The sequence below is a fragment of the Mycteria americana genome, chromosome 14, assembly GCF_035582795.1.
Source record: "Mycteria americana isolate JAX WOST 10 ecotype Jacksonville Zoo and Gardens chromosome 14, USCA_MyAme_1.0, whole genome shotgun sequence".
Taxonomy (NCBI): domain Eukaryota; kingdom Metazoa; phylum Chordata; class Aves; order Ciconiiformes; family Ciconiidae; genus Mycteria; species Mycteria americana.
Window position 1 is genome coordinate 10,770,546 of NC_134378.1, and position 21,021 is coordinate 10,791,566.

General features: G+C 41.2%; 1 protein-coding gene across 3 annotated transcripts in view; it reads right to left on the reverse strand.

Annotated features, from left to right (window-relative positions):
* Positions 1 to 8,096, reverse strand: part of ZNF217 (zinc finger protein 217) — a 28,984-nt gene extending 20,888 nt beyond the window's left edge. Inside the window, exon 1 of one of the 3 annotated variants that reach the window (XM_075517621.1) lies at positions 7,945 to 8,096. The gene's annotated coding sequence lies outside the window, so the exon portion shown is untranslated. Of the gene's footprint in view, positions 1 to 7,276; positions 7,431 to 7,478; positions 7,550 to 7,944 lie in introns of those variants that run through there. The other 2 variants (XM_075517623.1, XM_075517622.1) reach the window with 2 other exon arrangements.
* Between the last annotated feature and the right edge of the window lie 12,925 nt (positions 8,097 to 21,021).

Below are 21,021 nucleotides of genomic sequence, written 5' to 3' on the forward strand. Positions count from 1 at the left end.
ATTCTGCATTACTGTGTGTTCTATTGCTTTCTAGGGAAGGGAAGAGCTACTCCCTTCTATCTTTTAACAGTATATCATTTTAACACAACTTCTCAGTGTATTTCTTTGTTAATGGAGGAGGATGTGAGTACACCTAACATCGTTTCTCATCCACACATGTTTTTATGCCAAGTGTTCAAGTACAAAAATGTACTTGAATAAAGTTTGTTAACAATTTAGTCTGATAAAGAACTAATATGAGTACCTTTAAAGGAAATGGAGATTTAGGGGGAGGGAGGGAAGGAAGAACATTGTTTGTTTCAGTTGCAGGAAAGTTCAACACAAAGACGTTCAGGTTGAAGAGAGAAGATAAAAGATGACCCCAACTTGGAATTTCCACTCCCTAAATCTGCAAACTTAAGTCCCCTTGTTAGATGACTTAAGTCATCATTCAGGCTTGAAGTTTTCAAAGTTATCCTTAACTTAAACTCTTATAGGGGTTTTCATGGCTTATCTTTTTATCCCCTCTAAGAGAGAGGCTACTCCGTTTTCCTCAGTTACAGTCCCTTCTAACACCACCACAGAGCTTTCCAATGCAACGATACTAAGACAATTCATAAAAACAGAACTGAAGAAACAGAGACATATACACCACAATGCAAGAATGTTATTATCCAGGCATTTCTCCACAAACACTTTAGAAAGATTTCTTATTGAAAGCTCTTTTGAAGTCAGATAAGACAGACACACATGCAAGTCATTTTCCCCCTGAAGTCTAGCAAACAGGATTTTAATCACCAGTGGAAAATAACTAGTAGTTAATAATGAACAATATTAGGAAAACTCCCTCCCCCCTTTCAGACATCTATCCTAATAGAAACAAAGGATATCCTTTCTCTAAAAAACCTTTTCCTGTGGAGTCCCTTTTTCTTTAAGGCTATATGTCTAACAGTGTTTTGGCAGAGGATGGATGAGCTGAATGTGTCTCCTCAGTGGACTGAATGCCTCTTCTATCAAAAGATGTAATTATTCCTTTTAAAGCAGAGAACATATAAGCTTGCATCATTTTGCACATGTTTTTCCTCCACTGAGCAAGAGCAAATATAAAAGAGACTAATTCTTGGCATTAAAGGAGGAAGTGCTACAAATAAGTATTGACTTTTAAAGTTCAGAAGGACTGCTCTAACAGTCAGATTTTTCCTCCTTTTTTTTTTCCTTCTGATTAGGAGAGAATTTCTCAGGAACCACAAAACCAAAGTGTACTTTAGACAACATGAAGTGGCCAATACCTGTTGTAGAAAGGCTGAAAGACACAAGAACGATCCTATTTTAAGTTAGTCTGGGACACATTTCACCACTGCTATAAGATGATGCAACTTCATTAAATCAAGAAGTTACATGCACTTAAACTGGCAATGACCCCTTACCTTACAAAACAGTTTATTGTTCTCTCCACAGCAGGTAAAGACTCTCTTGGTGGAGTGAGTGATATATTTTTATTGTTCAGTCTCACCTTACATAGACTGCCTTATACGTTTAGTCTTGGTTTTCATTTGAAAGAAGGTATTTTCAGAGACCTGAAAAGCAAATTTGACTTTTTTACTTCTTGGCAGAAGGATGCTAGGTCTCCCAGTGGCCACAACTACAAAGAAGTGGTAAATTCAGAGTTTACCAAACTAGACTTAATTCCTTATTACTCAAGAGCCAGGAGATCCTCTGTAGCAATAATAGGCCAGTTGCATCCCTTTGGGCAGCATGGGTGAAATAACAGGAAAAGAGATTCTTTTACTATTCCTGAATTTGAGAGAAGTAGTCACTTCTAAACAGTTCACTTTGTAAAGGTCGTTAATCTTCCCTAGTGCTCTCACCTGATTTCAACTCCGAATCTAACTCTTACCCAACACAGCTCAAACCCCTGTACCTTGGAAGAAAAAGCAGCAACTTCTTATCCCTCCCCTCTGCAGAGCACAGACTTTGAAGTTGTCACTTTCAAACATATCCACAATTATGTTATTTGCAAAAATCAGTCTTGAAAGATGGAGAAAGGTGCACAGTCCAGGGGAAAGACATTTACTTCTACTTAAGTCATCCCCTGAACTAGCATCTGAAGATACTAAAATAGAAAAGTGCTAGAAAAAGACACTTTAAATAGCTGCCTCCTTTCTTCCATGCAGGTGGGAGATCTTCCAGAGACCCACATAGACTGATAGAGACTAAACCTTTTCAATTGCCTAGCATTACACTATCTCACACTAGTGGACTGAAGGGCTGTATGTGATGATGCAGTCCAACATACACTTCACAGTGACAAACTGTCCTAGAAAGGAGAGTTAGCATCAACATCCAACTGACCTTTCAAACAGGCAGTAGTTTCATATAAAAATTTTACCACCATAAGAAAAAAAAAATATTAGAAACAAACATTAAAGCTAAACAGAAAGTGTGGCTTCTCCAGACGACCCTTACATACATTTTCCTTACAATGTACTAAACATCATAGTCTTTGGAGTACATCTGATTTCCTTCTTTCTACCTGTGTACCAAAAACGGGGGAGGCTGACATAACCCCAAGGATTTCACCCAACCAGTTCTCAGCTATCATTATAAAGTGTAAGCACAATACAAGGGCCTTTAATTTCCCGTATGTAGTTTATGTCAGAGGTAAACTGCACTCACTTTATTACACTGACAAATGCAAGTGTACCCATTGCGCATAAACAAACTCAGACTTTGATACTTTTAGTTACATAAAATCTTTAGCACATAGGAAATCACTATCCAGTCAATTATTCACTTATACTTGGATGGGTTTCTGCTCAAATCTTTAAGTCACACTGATCTACACAGATTTTCCTGCATATTCTAACCACATTTCCTCTTGTACTTTCTTTTGAAATTCGCAAGGCAGTCTGATAACCAATTCAATCTTCGGCAATAAACTCAAAGACATTGTATTTCAAACAAGTGTGTCACCTACATTTTTTATTTGTAACTCATTTTTTTCCCAGGACATACATACATTGTTTTACTTTGAAACTGAAAGTCTGTTCTTATACCATTTAACTTACTGTTCCCCTTAAAAAAAAAATTAAGGAGGAAGATTCAAAAGAGCTAGATTTATGATAAGCTATAAACTATGCTCTGACCAAAGTCATATGATCATGACAGCAGTAGTTTTCATATTTTTTTCCCACCAACATACACCCAGGTTTGGCATAAACAAGTTTTCATCAGCAACAAAACAAGATTATTTGGGAATTTCACTGAAAAAAGTTGATTTCTAAAAGCAAATCGTTTTGAGAGTAGCTTTCTGTTTGGAGGTGCACAAAAACCTAGGTAAGTTTAGGCTGGAAAAGTGTCTTTTTTTAAATCCTAAAATCCAACACATACTGAGAATCTTACACAGCTTGGTCATATCCTTTTCCTTACTTTTGTATTCAGTTGCAAATCTCTTGTGGTATGAGTCACATCTCTCTAAAAGCATGCATACAGTAGTCAGCAGAATCCCCTGATCGTATTAATGCACCAGAAAGAAAAACTTTTTTGTTACTAAAGTCACCTTAAAAAAGGGGGTCAAGGGTCATCAGAAATTACCCGAAGTCCATTAAAAGTAAACAGCAGTTTGAAATTAATGTAGTTATGAGATGTGGAAAGAGCATCTGATTGGAACACTGATGTTCTAAATCAAGAGTCTCAAAAATAAGAGGGCTGAGCTGGCAAATGGCAGCCCTGCTGTAACCGAAATGTACTGTCTTGCTATATTTAAAGACAATACCTCAACAGTTAAGTATTAGAACATTTTAAGTGAGATAAATAAGCATAAGACACAGGCAAATATCCTTGGTTATTTAATCATCCTGAAAGCAGTGTGGAAGTGTGAGGGTGAGTTCAAAGGTCAAACTCTTCTTTCAGCTTCTTGCAAAGAAAAGAAAGCTTAGCCCATTTTACCTTAGGGAAGGGGGGACTGTTCTTTCCATATGCCAGCGGTAGTTACAGCATTTCATAACACAGGAAAGAGGGAGTGTATTTACATATACAGTGTATGGAATCTTTTACTAGGACAATGAATTCCAAATCAAGATTCAGGTTAGAAAGAGCTGGGACAACAAATAGTCCCAAAGAACAAAGGGAAGTTAAAATTTACTTAACATTTCCCCAGAGCTTCTTAATTAAAAACTCTCAGATTTTTGTAACTAAAAGTTTATTGTAATCACCGTTTTGAAAGTTTAAGTGAAACCCACAGTTCCCTTTTAAAATTATTTCCCCCTGATCACAGTAATAACTTAGCACTGTGTTCAAATAAAATGTAATATTAATCTATCAACATAGTTCTAAATGAAAATATAGTAGGAGAAGATACATTCTGAAGATTAGAAATAAGTGCTCAAAAAGGAATTTTTTGAGTGTGATCTAATGAAAGGGGAAACCAAAATGAAGTAATGTTTTGTGTAAGACAGTCTGATAAAAGGTGCTAAAGTTTATTATCTTCCTCTTTCTAGCCCTTACCCTAAAACTTGCTCTCCCCACCCCTACCAAAGCAAAGCAAAACCAAAAAACATTATTCACTTAAAATGAAAAAAAACCCAGAAAAAAAATCCTCTAATCCAAAGCCTGGAAGCCATTCTCTAAAGACTACTTAATATGAAACTTTGTTTACAAGATACAAATATAGCCTTCTTACCACATTCAAAACCAGAAAACAGCCACTTATTTAAAGAAATGTTTTTTCTATTTTGATCAACAAGGACATAGGTACTCATTTTAAATTTAAATTCGGCCCCAACAGTGCCATATGAATGTTTTAAATTCAGATATGATATGCACTGTTTAAGAATGTTTAAACAAAGGAAGTAGGAAAAGCCTCAAAGTACACAGCAAAACTTAATGGCTTCAATTTAAAAATATATACTGATTGCAGCATGGCAAAATTATTCTCTTATGCTTACAGCCAGTCTTCAGAAAGAATAAGTGCAGTCAGTGTAGTAATTTGTCCCACTGGAAATTCTGTATAAAACATCTACCTAAAATAAACAAGGCTTCGCAGCAAGAATCGTCAGTTGCCATTAAGGACACACCTTAAAGTTCTTACCACACAGTAACTAAACAAGTACAAACTAGTGGTGACTGTTTGCTACTTTTGTCTGAAAAGTTAATGAGATCAATTCACTCCTCAGTATCAGATCTTCAGATAATTTTCTCAAAAATGCAAGAGACAAACAACCCCAAAACACGAATATCCACGATTCGAGTGCCTGATGTTTTATCAGAATGCCTAAGGTTCTTGTAAACACGAATATAAATACTAACATTTAAACCTGACACCACGTAACACTAAAAGGTAAAATGCCTAACTGCTAAGAATACTAGTGCTTTGGTACTGGAAGGCAGCTGTTGTTCCCCTGCCTTTTCTTTTGTTGTGCTTAATCTCATGTCAAGTCATTCAACCAACTCCAAAGCGATGAAGACATAATTGAACAACCTTAACTAAAAACTGATCTCCTGTTCTTAAATAGCTATATATACTGTTTAACGATTCAAAAAGGCTAACATATGAAAAAGAATCTATAGAATTTAAATCACCAACTCTGGTGCATGCAGAAGAGTTGCCTGGCTGTAGGCCAAGCCAATCAATAATCACTGTAATAACCATGTTTCTGAACTTATTTGGTTTCCATATTCATCATCCTAAAAACTTAAAGACAAAACTTGAAAACTCATACTGCTTTCAAGAACGAGCTGTGAGTTATAAAATCCAAATATTTTGCACAGAATTACAACACTGCTCATTAAAAAAATATGTTACAGAAAGATTAGTGATCACAAAAGCCACATTCCTGCTACAGATCTTAAAATATTGACTCAGTTACAGAACTAGTAAAGGGGGAAAAAAAAAAAGCCTCCTCCACCCTTTCCCTCTTCCCTCCCCCTCTGCCAAAGAATGCAGTTTATCCTACTTATTTGAAACTGTCCTTTTATATTATCCAAGGAAACGCTTAAACCTTAGTGTGGACATCACAAATTAAAGTCTTAGTCGTATTCCCAAACCTACAGTTAATAAGAGCTCCTAAGAGCAATAAAACATGGCGTTAAAGCATTTGCAAGCCATTGTCATAGCACTGTGCTCTGATACCTTTGCAGACACAAAACCAGCCCCCACCAACCAACAAGCATGTAAGCATTGGTCAGCAAGTCAATGCCTGCTATTCAACTTGTAGTTAGGCGTTTTATTTCTGTGTCTTTCAGATCATATCACTCCTGCATTTCAGGGCCTAATAAAATGTGAAGAATGATATGCTCCCTCTCTCTCATTGCATCTGAAACTGCGTTATTTCCCTCTCTTCTTTTTCACACATTCTTACAAAAACTTCCCTTTTCACATACTTCTATAAGAAAACATTTCACTGCATCTACTTCAGTTCCTATTTCTATTTTCGATTTTCACTAGATCCTTCTGCTACTGCCTCCCCCTCAAACCCACTGGTAGAAACTGATGTAGTTTTAAAGCTCTCAAGGTCATTTCAGAAATGAAAAAAAAAAAAGTTGTTGCCTTAAAAAACCTTTAAACACACAAACCCCCTAAACTAAACCATTTTCAAATTCAAACGCTTTTCATCAGCAGATGAAGCAACATAAAGATTTTGTTCACCACCACTTCAAAACTATTACACTTCAATTCAAATACTTACTGGGAGTCACACAGCACATTTTATGGGATGGCTCATTAGAGTACATACAGACCTTACTTTGGCTGCAGGTTTTCTGTGTGGGAAACAAACAAACAAAAAAAAACCCCACACCCAGAAACAGAAAGTCCAGTAGGTATCACGGAACAGGAATGAAATCCAATCTCTAGGTATTCTAGAATTTTATTGTCCTCGCTTGGCAACGTCTTTTGTTGCTTAAGAAGTCAGTTGAGGCTTATTTATTTATTTTCTGAACTTCCTATTCCCCTTAACAAAAAAAAAAAAAAAAAAAAAAAAAGAGAGAGAGAAAGAAACACGATGCCAAGAAATTATCAGGAAGGGTTTAGTCTTGAAGACAAAGGTAAACGAAACAAAAACTGGCAAAACGGATCAATAAACTTTTCATTAACAACCCCCCCCTCCGCCCCATGAGCCACTTACTACAAATCCTTCTTCCAGGAACATCTTTGACTCACAAAGAAATAGTCTCTTCCCGCTCCACACCCCCCCCCCCCCCCCACTCGGCAGAAAAGCACCCCTAAAAACCCAGGCTCGACGCCTGGAGTGTTTAAAAGCAAATGCCCAGGTATACAATGGAAGTTTGAGACACCTACTTGCGCGGGGGGAAGCAGGGGAGGGGGAGGCGATCCCGGGCAGGAGAAGGAAATTGGGGACAGCGAGAAGTTTACGGGTGGGAGGGAGCGAGGGAAGGGTTTCTCTCTCCGCGCCCGCCGCTGCCTCTCGCTCCCCTGCCCGCCCGCGGGCGCTGCGGGCCGGCCGGCCCCCGGGGAGGGGGCGGCGGGAGGGGCTCGTTACCTGCTGCTGCTCCGCCGCGGGAGGGGGCGAGGCTGAGGCGGCCCGAGGTGGGCCGGCTGCCACACACCTGGCCCCCTCCCCGGCCCTTCCTCCCCCCCGGGAGCCGCGTCCCCCCACACACCTGCCCTTCCTCCTCCTCCTCCTCTCCCCCAGGGGCGGTCAGTGCGCCTCGCCAGCCTCCCAGGCGCCGGCCAGCACGGGGAGGGGCGGCCCTGCTCTGAGGGGGGGCCCTGCCTGAACCCCCCCCCTTCTCACAAGGGGGGGTACCCCAGATCCCCTCAAAACGTCCCGGAAGGCAGCTCCCCCCCCCCCGCCCCCCCGCGGTCAGTCACACAACCAGCCCCTCACGGCAGAGACCGCCCCGAGGGGAAGGGGGCTGCGCCTCCCTCAGGTGCCCCCTGTGAGGGGGAGGAGGAGGGGAGGGGGGCCGGAGCCCCCTGGAAGTTGACCCCCAGCCCTCCCTCACCTGCGCCTGAGCCGCCTCCCCGGCCGGCATCCTGAGGTGGGGGCAGAGGGAGGAGGGGAGCGGGGGCGGCCGCCCGCGGTGCCGCCGGAGCCCGGACTCGGCGGCGCTGGCGCTCGGGGCACTGTTTGTAAACGGCTCCCGCCGCAGCTGTTGCCCGGGCAGCCCCTGCCTTCGGCCACGCCCCCCCCGCGCAGACCCCGCCCCCGATGGCGCAGGCCACGCCCCCCGGCGGGGCGGGCGGCCCGTGAGGCGCGGGGCCGAGGGGCGGCCCGGCCCGGCCCCGGCGCTCAGTAACGTGTCCCGGAGCGGGGCGGGGGGCGGCTGCCGGCCCGCCGGTTGGCCCGGTAGCGCCTCGGGGCGGCGGGCCGCGGCCTAGCCGGGCGGCGACGCGGCGATTGTTCCCTTTGTGCCGCCGCGGTGCGAGGGGGAGCCGCGGGAGGCCCCGGCGGTGTGCGGCCCCGCAACGGCGGCGGGTCGAGGCCTCGGCGGCCTCTGTGTTTTGTGATGCAGGGCGATGGTTATCTCCCTGAATAACAACACGCAGCCAAGGACGGTTATGGAGCCTTATATCGCCCTGACGTAAAGCGCGCACCCGGCAGGGGCCATTACGGGCCGGATCGGTCTGGGCTGCTCCTATAGCCTCGTCTTTGCAAATGTAAATAAAACAATGCACCTCGTGAGTACTGCCCGTCGGGTTCCTTTGGTGGATCGTTGAGCGGCAGAATGGCCCGAACCATCTCTTTCTGTCGCGCTGCCGGCGGGCCGGTGGCCTCTGGCCGCGGCGGAGCAGCTCGCCTCCAGAAATGGCTCCTGCACATGGGGATGCCGCCTCACGAGCGGGGGAACAACACGGAAAGGCGGCAATTTGCTGTAGACGCTACCCAAAAAAGGCCGAGGATTTCTTACATTTTGCATTTCTTTTGACAGTCATAAGCGTTACTTCTCTAGAGGTACGGACGCTGAAGTGGAATTAAGACTTCAAATATTTTTTCAAGTATTCCACTTGGAACTGAGGAGTTAAATGCAAACTGTAATACTGTTATAATACCGTTAGCAAAGTGCTTAATCTCTGCTAGACTCTGAGGTTAGCACCTTTTTCAAGTAAATGGATAAGAAAGAGGTGAGTTTCCATGTGGTCTCTCTTGTTTTTCCCCAAAGACATACTGAGACCTGCTAAAGTCAGTTTAGTTTACATCAGTAGGTTTAGATCACACCCAGGGGCTTATTTGCTTCAATATAAAAATCATCCTGGCTGAATGGAGGACATTTCTAAAATAATTGCAACTAAAATGGGGAGGGGGGGAGGGAGGGGGGTTAACGTGGTTTTTTTAAAGTGTTCTCAAAATGTTCTCCCAGTCTAAAATGAGCAGCACCACTCAGGTTGAAATTTAGGTCACATGGCAAACAAAGATTAATCAAAAACATTACAGAATGTGGTAATACACTTACCAGGTAATTCTGGAAGATGAAATATCTTTATTGGCAAATTTGAATCTTGCCTCACGCTAACTTGAAACAGAATTCTTTTCATGAAAAGAAGGTCAAAACTGATAAGGCCAAACTTTTAAAATATGCATGTTTAAGACCTGTCCCTTCAGCTAGTCATAGATGGTAGATGATGCGCCCTTACTAGTTTCCTGAAAGTTAAACCACCTCTGTGTGAATCAGCTGTGTGAACCAAGACCACGGGGTTTTGCCTTAGTCTGCTGCTTTACAGGTTTTCAGGCATTACGTCTTGGTCCTCCCGCTGCTGAGTGGTCCGAGAGTTTTGAATCGATACAGGAGGAAACTGATATAGGGCTTGTTGCACAATGAGCAATTTCAGTTGTTTTTTTAAGTGTGATTTTTTTGCAGTATGATGTCTTTGAGCGAGGTGTTCATACATGTATGCAAAATATTCCACTGTATTGCAAGAGCTTCACCTTTCTTTGTAACTTGCTGCACACTAATTTGTACTATGTGACCAAACCTGATCCCACAAACACTCCCAAGTTTAAGCATAGGAGTAGGCCAGTACACTTCAGTAGGACTTGTAAGTTTAAGTATCGATTATCTACAAACAGCAGCGTGGCAAAAAGAACAAAGTAGAATTTCCCTGGAAATGGGTGTGGGAGTTACCAGTTTTGCTACACCCAATGTCCTGAATCACATGACTCTCTCAAAAATCATGACTGTTAAAAAATTAGTCTTCTTATTGTCTTTGATTTTAGCATTTTTAAAGTCATTATATTGAAGACTTACAAACAACTTAAGGGCCCACAAACTTTAAAAGATATTAAACTTGTGCTTTTGCTCTTAACTACGTCTCCTAAAAGACTCACGGGGTCAGGTTTTGCAATATTTCTTGTCCTCATGACGTACCAAAACTCATTACTTCCCCCCTCCCTTTCATTTTTTACCCCTTTTTAAAGATTGTACTTTTTCAGGTGAAATATACTGACCTTCTTGATCACAAGGGGCGTTTCACTGCAGCCAGGACTCTGGATGACTGTAAACATGATTTAGCAGAGAACATAGAAGCTGTATGGTTTTTATCCGCTGAGATACGGTACCTCTGTGGAAAACATAAGTAAAGAGACTGTTTCAGGAAAAAATGAGAGGCTCAGAATATCTTAAAACTTTTCTTCTTTTTTCCTTTTTTCTCAAAATGCATCATATAATATCACATTACATGACTGAAATGAAAACATCCAATTTATTTTTACAGATTAGCCACAATGACCTCTGTGATTTATGCTCATGGCACTGGAAATGTTTGATATGAGGCAAGGGCAAACTTGTAAAAATAAATCTTGTATTTTCTTCTCCCTCTGTTTTGCCTTGCGTTGAGGACATTTGCTGCCTTTCTGGAGAAGCTTCAGCAATCGATGTATTATGTATGAAGTAAAAACTTCTACAACAAATGCACAGGAAAGACTGACAGACATGTGTTTACTGTTCTGCACTATATGTTACTCCACAGTCTTGCAATATTAAACCTGGCCCCAAACTAGACTTTGGAACCAGGCAGTATGCCCAAAATTGTGATAATCTGCTCCATAACAACAGAAAAAAATAAAATAACATTGCCGAAAGCTGAAAAGTTTCGTTTCAGTCCCCAAACTCCTAATGTACTTACATTTAGAAGTTCTTTTAAATTACATTATGTACATTTATATTATGTAAAAATCCATACTAAAAGTCTTGCGAACTGGCTCTAGTCCTGCTCTTCTGCATAGCGCACATGAGAAAACCCTCGCTGTCAGAGAGAATGAAAACAGAGCTGATCAGGCAGCAGGAAGCCTGTACCTCAATTTAAAGTCTTTCGAGGGTTAGTGTGGATGTTTGTCTCAAACAACTGACCTGAGTAGCAAAATACCCAGTCTATACCTGGCAGCAGGAGATCGGCCAAGTTTCATTCTTTTGCACAGGGACTCTCTCATTTTAGATTCATATTTAGGCAGCTATTAAATCTGGCCCGCCGTGTGGTTAAGGCACAAATGGGATTTAGGGGATCTGGGCTCAGTCCCAGCTCTGCCACAGACTTCCTGCGTGATCTTGGGCAAGTCTTCTCACAGGGCTCACAAAATTCAGCATGTTTGGGGGTTTTTTTAAGCCCCTGCTCTAGCAGTCAAGCCATTACATAAAATTCTCTGTTCGGTGGCATGAATAGATAAATCAAGTAAATAGGCAGTGTTTTAGCTTTTAAGGAGATAAGCTTGAAACCATGATCAGAGCGTAACCTAATGGCTCAAAGTTAGAGAACAAATTTTAGGAGTCCTTTTTAAAATAGGTGTCCGGGCCATGAGTTGGAATATGAAATTCTACAGTCTTCATTTCTGCACAATAATTTCTGTTTGTAAAGTCAGGATCATTTTGCTTCTTTGCTTACAAAATTGTTCATAAATTGTTTGTGCGATGTTCAGATGAGACTGAGTCTAGAAAACAGACAGAATCTCTTATGAGAAGGCTTTATCAGTGTTTTGTGGCTTGTTTTTTGAATTTCCCCTTTGCACAAATTACTTCTTTCAGCATTATTTCAGCAGCGAGTAAAAGAAAATCCCATCGTGTCAGATGATTCTCCTGTTTTTGCCCCTGCAGAAGCACACGCAGTAGTATGTTTACAGGAAACGCCTGCTGCAGAGGCACTCTGGTAGTTAGACACCGTCTCAGATTTGACTAACATGCTCACATGATTAGATTTACTAAATGAAGACACAGATGAGACGGTGATGAGAAAGCTGCAAGCAATCAGGTTCTTGCAACATCAGATAATCCATGAAGTGACTTTGTGCATAACCGTGCAGAAGGCTCCCGCGCCCTCCCCCCAAGAATGTGCCTGGCTGTTGCATTAGTAACTATCTCCGCAACCCATATTCAGTTACCGGGCTCCCTCGCATCAACAGCGGCTCTTCCCCTCCCTTTGCATTCTAGACCAAAGTGCTGCATTCTTTAAAAATGCATTCGTAGGTATTTTTATGCTCAGCTAAAATGTGAAGGTTTAGTTACCTTCTAAGCAGCACATTTAACGTAGAACAGTTTATTTTTATAATGAGAAAGAAATTGCAGGGTTTTTCTTTCACTGTTTTATACATCCTGTCTGTATAAACTCATAGATTTCAAATCCTGCGAGGCACGTTGACAGTACAGCTATTAAAGATTTTCTATTTGACCTTGATTTTGTTTTCGCTGCGTATGAACTTTAACAGACTTGAAGCATGACATGTCTTTTCTTTTTACTTATCACAGTACATGTAGCACAGGAAGAGACATGTAAACAGAAGCTCGTTCCATAGCATGTAGATTTCTCAAAGAAAATATATACCCCTTTCTCAAAGCTCATTTTGCTCAACCTACAGTTTTGTTCCTGTAGTTTGTTCTGCAAATGGATCCTTTTCGAAATGACGGCACACCATGATGTGTATGTTCTCTTTTCTTATAACTCGTGGGGTGAAAGATCTGTGGGATCTTACTGTCATTTACTCAAGCGCACGTTAGTTGTTTGATGGAGTTTATCACAATAGCAATAACAGCAGCATTGTTGCTACTGCGGTGATAGAAAGAGAGTAAAGATTTGCATGTAGAACTAATATCTTTTATTAGAAGTAGCTGGAAGAGAGAGAAGAGCTTTCAGGCATGCAAGCCCTTCCTCGGGACTGAAAACAGAAACAAACTTCAAGCATGCATATGTTTGTGCTGTGCGGTGAATGAAGACAAATACATCAGTGAAATATAAATGATGTAAAAAAGGCTGCTTGAGAAGATAAACAAACTGCAGATAATGAAGTCATAGCCTCTGCCCAGAATGGCTCGGTTATCAGCACCAGAGGCCCTAAACTTTTGTTGTAACTTTCCAAATTGTCCTTCCCGGTATCCCATGGCCTTTACTCTGAATATCAAGAGTCAGCTCTAGAGCCTGGCTATTAATCCTCTCCCTTCCTTGATTAGTTTGAGTTTCCAGTCTTCTCACTCTCAGTTTATAAACTACTTCTTTCCACTGCTTGAATATGGCAAAATAAAAGGATATTCCCCCATGCTAATTAGCACTTGACACCATTCTTCAATTAAAAAAAAAAAACCCTAATATTAAAAGCCCAACCCTGAGCTGACTACTCACACATGCAGGGGTAGGTATACACTGAACTGGTTCTAAAATTGAAGCCTAAATGTATTGTTTTGATATGACGACATGCTTAAATCCTGTATTTGTTAATACAACTGCGCTTACTCTGTTAGTGAGCTTTGTTCATGCTTGTAACAAAATAAGTTGATCTACATCAAAAATCTAAGATCTTACAGAGCTCACAAGTCTGTAAAACTCTTGTTTTACAGCCACATTTCAGTTCTGACACTTGTGCTACGCTGTAGGTGTAATTCAAATGACACCTTTTTCTCCACTTCTCCTTTTGCGGGTCATTTTCCAATTTGCCTTCCATTAAAGAAGTTTGCCTCCTCTGTTTTAACCTTAAACAAATGGAATCGAAATTTCAGGCACACCAATAATATTTATAACGGGGTGTATCATCAAAATAATGGAAGTAGCCTGTCAGAGTTTCACAAGATGTGCCCAAACGGAAGAAGGCATTTCTAGAGTAATTCCCTTTCTTTCTATGGCATATTCAAAGTGCATTCAAGGACCAAAACTGCCTTAGAGGGTGGCAGTTACCGCTGCTTGTAATTGTGATGTGGAGGCAGATCCCCGAGAACTGAACCATGGGCAAGGAAACAAAATCTGCTTTAAGATAGCAGAGAGACTGAGGACATCTATGCATATTAATTCAGAGTTAAGGAATTATTCATTTTGTAAAGGTTTTATGTAAGATTATCCCCGACTCTGTCAGGTGTAATCCCTCGGAACAACGTGGTAAATTCAGTTAATTTTTTGAGACATAGTTTTGCAAAAGTATTTACCTTCGAGTATGTTCTCACACTCAGCTATAGTGCTACTATAGCACTTAAGTGCCTGAATTGTAGGACAGAGAGAATGGGATACAAAAAGTAATTTTGTGATTCTTTCCAAAACTTTCATGGTGTTAAAAACAATAATTGTCTCTCATAAACTGAAAGTGCTGATACATTAATAATGGATGATGGGATTCTTGCACATGTGTTTATTAATTTATAAACACCGCACAGCCTCAGAATGAAAGGTGCTCTATAAATAGAAAGCTAATATTGATCAATCCTGAAGTGGTATTACCATTCTTGGAGGGTTGCAACGTTTTTTCTTCTTCCTAACCTGATAACAGAAAGAATTCCCTGAGCTTGGCTCTTTGTTATCATTATTTGTTTCTTCCGAGGCTTGCTATTGTGCCTTCATCGACACTTCCTCCTTGTATCAGAAATGCAGGGAAAAAAATCTGAGGCTCCTTAACGTTGTGAATGCCATAGAGTTGGTATGGCAAAAATGTGCATTTGAAAGGTTATTAAAAAAAGACAAGCAATTGTTTAAAATGAGGTATTAGCATGACAGTTGACAAAGGCATGGTACGTTGCCAGAGCTCACTGGTTTCTAATGCTAGTTAATGAGAGCAAGTATTCCTTGATCTGAGGGAGAGAGAGTTGCCTCACTTGTCCTTACACACACAGTGAATGTGCTTCCCCGTTTTGAGAATTATTGTTCCCACACCATAAGAAGACATTGATATCATTTTACTTCAGAACACATTGGCTTTTTTCCCCTTTCACAACTGACTAGTAACCTGATCCCTGTCCTTACATTTGTTATGTTTATTTGATTTACATTTTTCTGCTTCCCTCTTCTTGCAAAAATAACGTTCTTGCAACTGTGCGAGACGACGCAGTCGGTGCTCTGATAAACAGGTGATGAACATTTGCCATCTATGTTCTGGGTTACAGGGGGAGGGGGAACAGAAAACCCCACACTTCCCAGATCTAAGAAGCTTTCAAGTAACTTTCGAAACCAAGCCCGAAGCGCAGCCTCTTTGCGCAGCTTCCACAACTCCGGCCACGCTGAGTCGCACCAAAATTTCCCAAACCGTCCCACAAGGGAAGTTTTGTCAATATGCTGCCAATACGCCGGCTCAGATACAGACAACTCTCAATAGCCAGCCAGTATCAGAAAGCCTATCAAATTAAAATACATGTAAGAAAACGCTGAGTTCCTGCTTACCTAGCGTGCCTTCCCTACCAGCCTCCATTGACTGCTGGGGCACAGTTGGATGAGAGGGCTGGGGCTGGGGCTGGGGCTGGGGCTGGGGCTGGGGCTGGGGCTGGGGCTGGGGCTGGGGCTGGGGCTGGGGCTGGGGCTGGGGCTGCTCAGAGCAGGGCTTCAGCTGGTGCATATCAATATCACACTATTGCCTTTAATGGAGCTACAATAATTTCCAGCAGCTGTGACTTCACCGCAGGATTTTAGCATGCTTAAGAAGAGTTTTGACTTTAAAACCTACTATTCTGTGAGGCCTAATCCTGCGGTGATGGGCAGGCTGTCGTACGGACATGGCAGCCCTCTGAAGTCTGCCCGTCAACAAGCAGGATTTCCACTCACGTGGGGAAATTCAAAATTTGACATTAGTGTTTTGCTACAATGGAAGTATTGTATATGGGACAGAGCAATACCTTCCCTGCAGTCTGTGTCAGGATATTATTCAAAGTAAATCATCAGATTTTGCTTCACTTTTGCATTGTTACAGTATTTCCTGTATGACCTTTTTTTTTCTCAAAAGAAATTAGCTATTACTTCATACTGAAGCTTTTGAGAGGACTTTTTTTAAAAAAATTAACATAATTGGAAACTTTTCTACGGTTAAACCCCCTGTTTTCAAACAAGCCACCGTGAAGCCTCATAGTAACACATGCAACTGAGGACATTTTAAGCTGCAACTACTGCCATTAGACAAAGAGGAAGGTGACTTGTTCTGTGGAAGCAAATGCAAAAACTAAACCATCAGAAATGATACGACGAGTAGAATTGAAATATAACCCCCTTTCAGTTTATTCATCTGAGATGGTTTTACCGCAGATTAAATAGGAGAAAATTTTTATATGGGACTTTTTTAATATGAGAGTGTTCTTCCAAAGTTAGAAGATATTATAGTTTTATAATAATGAAGTTTCTATTAACACAGGTTGGGAGCAGACAGCTTGTTTCTGTGATTAAGAAAGCAGGACATTCAGTATAGACTATATATAATAACTGGAAAGTACATGTGCATGCATACTTACAGGAAAAAAGAAGCCTGTTTGAAGTATACTGCAGTAGCTAGCTATTAATATTGTAGAGGAGCAGACATCTCTCCCAAGTCTCCTAATACCAGCTTTTGGTGCTGACAAAATCCTTGCCCAACAGATGCAACCATAGCTTTATCAAGGACTTCTGGTGACACTATAAACCATAAGAGTGAAAAAATGCTTCCTGCTGCAGACTTCCTGCTTCTGCTGCAGGAACAGCCCAGACCAGTTTGTTTCAGACGTTATATCTTTATCAGGCTGCATGGTGAATTAAAGCCTTTAACGCAGCACACAGAAGTTTCGAAAAATGTGTAAACTGGTAACGCTGTGTCCTCTGGTGTATGTGTAGATTTAGAGAAATACCTTTAGCAAATGTTGACAGGTAATAGCAAATGTGATCATTTTATATGGTGTAAGAAAGGCTCCATAATCTATTCTGCTGGGTTAGAGACCAAAATGGTTTTAGACATTCGTCATCAAAGATGGATTTTCAAGAGAATTTAGGAACTCGATGGAGTATTGCAAATGTGCATGAAGCTGGATGGCTGCTTTAGGCATGTAATTATTTTAATTCAGGTACGCAAACCAGGTAATTGCACATGGAAAGAGCTAATGGGGCAAATTTTCATTTCCTTTTACCTGTACAGACACTCAGGAGAAATCGGAAGAACTCACTGTGAATACGTGCCCTCTGCATTTTCTACCCACACCAACACCAAAAGATGGAAGGTTCTGTATCCTGCTACGGATCCCCATACGGACTGTCTTTGAAGTAAGGAGCCCGTATAGTTTTCAGCGCCCCTGGCCATGTCAGCTTGCTGACCGCCCCCCCTTCCCCTTTCATGCTGCCCCCCGGGAGCCCAGCTTTGCTGCGCTCGTCCTCCAGCCCAGCACTCCCTTCGGACTTTTGTGCAGACTCGGTTTCTGTGCTGCCCCTCATTCTGTTACATTTCAGACCTGTGCACAAAGGCAGAGAGAAGAAAGGAAACACAGGATGTGTCTTTCTGGGTTTGTCAAGAGGATTTTTTTTTTTTTTTTTTTAAAGAAGTTGCAGTGAATATAGATAGACGAAGGAAAAAGCAAGTGCGCATATGTACCATGAGATACAGGAATATCTCAATAGGCATTTTACTATACTCTCAGTTTCCCTACCCCTAGCAACATGCTGACAAATCAAGAACTGCCATCCTATATACAGTACTCCAGCTGTCAGCCTTAAGCAGTGCGTCTCCTTGCCAGAGTACAGCCTTTCCTTTGTTTCAGCTTTGAAAATAAAATCACAATTTGTAAAATAAAGGGAAAATAATTCTTTTCTAAGGCAAGAAATTCACTAATCCTTTTTAAAGGTTCATAACTGCAATAGCTGCTTTGAACAAGAAGCCACATACTGAATGATAATGGTTTTGTAGTAACAGTATGCCTTGCATTTAATACAATAATAACCAGTTACATTAAGTCAACAGACTCACTATACTCACCTACTACTTAATTTTATAAATATTTTCATTCATTTAAATTATTCTTAGTAAGAAATATTTGTCATCTGAACAGCCTTTGTTTCTACTTGATCATTTTTCAAGGGAGGAAAAAGACTTTTTGAGGATAGCTATGACTATATAAAATTTTTGAAGCTAGCTCAGAGAGGGTCGTGCACTATGTTAATGTCCTAGAGTTTCATGTCTTGTGTCTTAGAAACAGGAACAGGTCAAAGGTAACGTGAGTTTTGTGGGGCTTTTAAGAAATGCATTGTGTAGGAGTGAGTGACTTACAGAGGCACAATCTGCATAGGTAGCACAAGTCTTACTTAAAACCGTCCACAGTTTAATTAAAAGTCATAGATGGCCGGAAGAACAAGAGAACCACTGCTGTGTACTGGTAAAATACTTTACAAACAGTGGTAGGCACCACTGTACCCATTTTATAGCTGGAGAAACTGAGGCTTAGAGAGGCACAGTATCTTCCCCAAGATACTACAAGTGTGAGACACAGCTGCTGGACCAAGTGTATAAAACCTTTGAAGAATACCATACAATAGCCATATGACATCTTCTAATGAACCAAAACCATGGATCTGTCAGTAATTAGCCAAAGGAGGAACAGAATGGGAAGATGCGATACAGGGGGATTAGCTGGGGCTACTCTGTGCTTAGATATTTGCAGGCACATCCTTTTTTGTCACCAAGAAGATGGAGAAAATAATTTTTTTGTCCTTTTCTTCTTTGTTCAAGAAAAACTCAAGGGCTGGATTTGCCCTTCATCTGGGTTTTCTCCCTAGAAGGGCAGCACAATTAGAATTTGTGCAGTCGCATCAGATGAATTTTCATACATCCCAAATTCCCAGGATCTGTGTAGTGGATGTGTGGCTCTTGTACTGCTTTTCTCGGAAATGTTGGATTTATTGAGCACACGATGTATGGTTGATTCACACATGTGCAATAAGTTTGATGCATCCCGGATACATCAGGTTTATTCTACATGCCATTACACAGCACATGTGCACGTATTTCTGTCCAGGAAATCCCAGACAGAAATGCATCAGCCCCAGATTAGCTCTTCATAGCCAAGGAAGGGCTGAGTGGATTAGGGAGCTGCTGGCTGTGAGGAATATATTGACTCATGGCTTTAGAGACAATACCTATCATCCCCAATGCAAAATCCCAAGGGGAAATACGGGAAATTTCCATTAACAAGTCAGCTTCATTTCCCCCCATTCATTGCTGTAGGTTTCTTAGGACTGAATCTCCCCAAACCGCCTTTCGTCCCACAATATTCAGGAAGTACCAGCCAGGCTCTGTTTTCCTTGGGAAAGGCTGCACAGTGTCACTGCGAGCACAGTTTGGGCCATTGCAGTCAGATGCAGAGGATCTTAATCCAAGGTTTTTAAAAAAAGGAAACAAAGGAATCCTAATTAGATGGAATATTAGAGACTCTCATCTGGGACTCTCATTGTTTGCAAGCCAAAGGTGATTAAGCAAAGTCCATGATTTAAAAAAAAATCCCTGAAACTGCTCCTTTATTTTGCAAGAGCCACTCATTTGTAACACAACAGGACAAAATAGTGTGTATTATTTCCAAAGTCTGCTAGAAGGGTGGTGTCTTCAACTGAAATATTTGTTAATACAAGAGTAAAGCCAGTTTGCGCATGAAGTGAATCCCAATGAAATGAATGAACTCAAGTCTTATTAATATAATGTCATGCAAAGCAATAAAAAATAGTAAGTGCTGCAAAAGCAGGAAATCACTAGGGAAAATATCGGTTGCCCCAAGACTTCAGTTGGAATGAATTCCTAGAATCTTAAACGCTAATTTAAACTGCTTCACTGCAGATTTATTTTGAATATCATGTCTTGTCAATAGGCAAAGGGTAAGCAACACTAAAGTGCTGTGTTAAAAGCAGTCATAGTAATCGAGGTCAGATGTCTCCGTAAGCTGAGAAGTATTCAGATGTACTGTATTTCTCTGGTTCACTTGTAGAATTTTCTTCCCCTGTATCTTTTAATTTGCTAAGTGATTTGAGAGAAGCCAAACCACCTACATTTAATTAGCTTTATAAATCAAAGGTGACAATTCTTTAGTAACCTGTATTATTTCCCAGCATGGCAAGCTAGAAAAATGCCGACAAATTTATTTATTGACCTGTTGTGTTTTGCAAGGACAGCCAATGTTATATTGATCCAGCTATCGAAAATACTGTAGCAGGGGCAATAACATTCAAGTGCCAGTGTCTCCACATAATCACTATTCTGTACTCTCCCTACCCGAGTGATATCCCCCATCTCTTACGAAAATGCAAATGCACCCATCCCCCAGGCCTGCCCTCCTCTTGCTTTCCGGAAGGATCCTTATTGTTAGAAATTAAACTGAGAAGAGAGCAGAGACTTTCAAATTTACTTGGCATATAGTTTGCTTCTTTCGTTGGAAGTGATCTTTAGTAACTACTGTTGCAACTTTAATTATATCTTGAATAATGGCTCCCCCACCCCCAGCACTTTCTGTAAACCTCCCTTTGTATCACGCAGGAATCCGATCCTGCAATCCTTCATGGGAAAACCTCTATTGAAGTCAATGGGGTTGACTTCTGATTTCCTTAGGTCTCACTTCTGTAACATATACATTTAAGGCGTAGGCTTTTCTTTCTGATGCTTAAAAGTATGAATGCGCAGAAGTCTTTGGGAGATCAGGATTTCCATTTTTAGTTCATGATAAAACAAAAAAATAAATGAAGACTTCAGTGTTTGATCTATTGGGATACCTCACTTGACAATCACTCATGAGTTAGGGTGACAAGGTCACGTTCCTTATTCTTTATTCATTTAACCGTTTTATAATTATAAGTAGCAATGGAAAGCAAGCAATCTTCACAGTTAATAATCTTGCCAGACCCCAGGGTACAGATTTGGAAAA